The sequence below is a fragment of the Poecilia reticulata genome, linkage group LG15 (assembly GCF_000633615.1).
Source record: "Poecilia reticulata strain Guanapo linkage group LG15, Guppy_female_1.0+MT, whole genome shotgun sequence".
In the NCBI taxonomy this organism is placed as follows: domain Eukaryota; kingdom Metazoa; phylum Chordata; class Actinopteri; order Cyprinodontiformes; family Poeciliidae; genus Poecilia; species Poecilia reticulata.
In genome coordinates, this window is record NC_024345.1 from 27,911,752 (window position 1) to 27,913,363 (window position 1,612).

The window sequence follows — 1,612 nt, forward strand, 5'->3', positions numbered from 1 at the left end:
GCTATTTCCAAAATGAATTTACAAATAAAATACAAAAGCATCTTGTTTATTGGAAGAGACGACTTAGGATTCATTGTGAATGTCCTCTAAACTCTCGTTTTTCCTTCCACTCAACTTTCCATTAATATGATTGCATAAAGCACACTGTAAAAACGGCGAGCCTCTCATTTTCACGAGTAACACTCCATAAAAACGACGCTCTTTAAAGCTTATCAACAGAATGTGACAGCTGTTGATACACCTGTCTCGTGGCTCATTAAACATTGACTCTAATCACAGTTAATGTATCATACAACTTCCTGAAACTCTAGGGTCATTATTGTTTAGGGAGCTTTTTCCCTAATTATTTTCCTTCCATTTAATTTTCCATGTTGTCAGCTCCTTAAGCAATGAAAATTTGTGTTAGAAGATCCTTTTTAATTAGTCTGTAATATTCGTAGCAAAAAATTATTTTTCAAGCTTAAAGTCACAAACAAGTGATTTAAATATGCTACTATGTAATAAATCTATTATTTTTCTTTCTATAAATGAATTATTCAAATATAACTGCTTTGATTTGTTTATTATAGATGTTTGTGATTGAGTGTAAGACTGCATGTCTTTTGGCTTAGTTTTTGGATAGAGGTTGAAAAATGTCATACACAAATACATATTGCATCTAATTGGGTATGAAAAAAAATGCAAATCATGACCAAAAAAAAAGCGTTGACAGTGTTGCTGGGTAAATGGCATTTTGAGAGAAAAAAAATCCTTTCCGAGTGACTTTATTGGGTTGTGTACTCTCTCCTCTACACACGAAATCCCAGTATTTTTCCATCAAGAACCGCGCGGCACCACGTGACCGCAGCGCAGGAGGAAGAAAAAAAAAAAGCACGCTGTCATGTTTGCATCCTCTCTGTGCATTAAAAGCTCCTAATTTGCAAGAAAATACACAGCATGTCGCTTCATGTCCTGCCTATGATGCTGCTGACACTGATATATTTGCAGTCTCCCCTATCTCTGCAGGGCTGTCAGTCACTCAAGAGGAGCCAAAATCTCCTTGAGGTCGCTTTCTAACCCCGGTGATCGCGTAACCACTCCCACTCGTGGCTGGTGGAAAATTACCAGCTTACAAGCAACAGGCAAATGAATGGCGCTTGCGGTTCATCATATCGTTCAGCCCCTCTAGTGTTACCTGAATGTGACAGTCGCTGTCATTGCAGGGTATGTTGCCTTAAAAAGTAGCAGAACATTCACTCCAACGGGTTATTATCGTAAAAGTGGGCTTGTTTTGCTAATTTTGTGAAGTATGCCTGGGTTGTAATGCATTTTGTTAACTTATTAATGATATAAATAAGGAAAAATACAATTTAAATGAGAGGATATTGAGTTTGATGCGCTGAATCGTGCAGGAGTCCACTCTGCATGGGAGTCTGCCCTCTTTTTCTCTCCGGGCGGAGAAGTCGCGTGGGCGCTTGAGCGAATTGAAATAGACTGACAGTTCATCTAGCCAATGGGACTCCGAGAAGGGAGTCTCCGTCATGGTTTCAGCGAATCAGCGCGGTAGGTGGGTGGAACCTAGGTCCAAACTTTTACGCGGCGCCATCGGCTGAAAACTAAACCGAGATGGAAT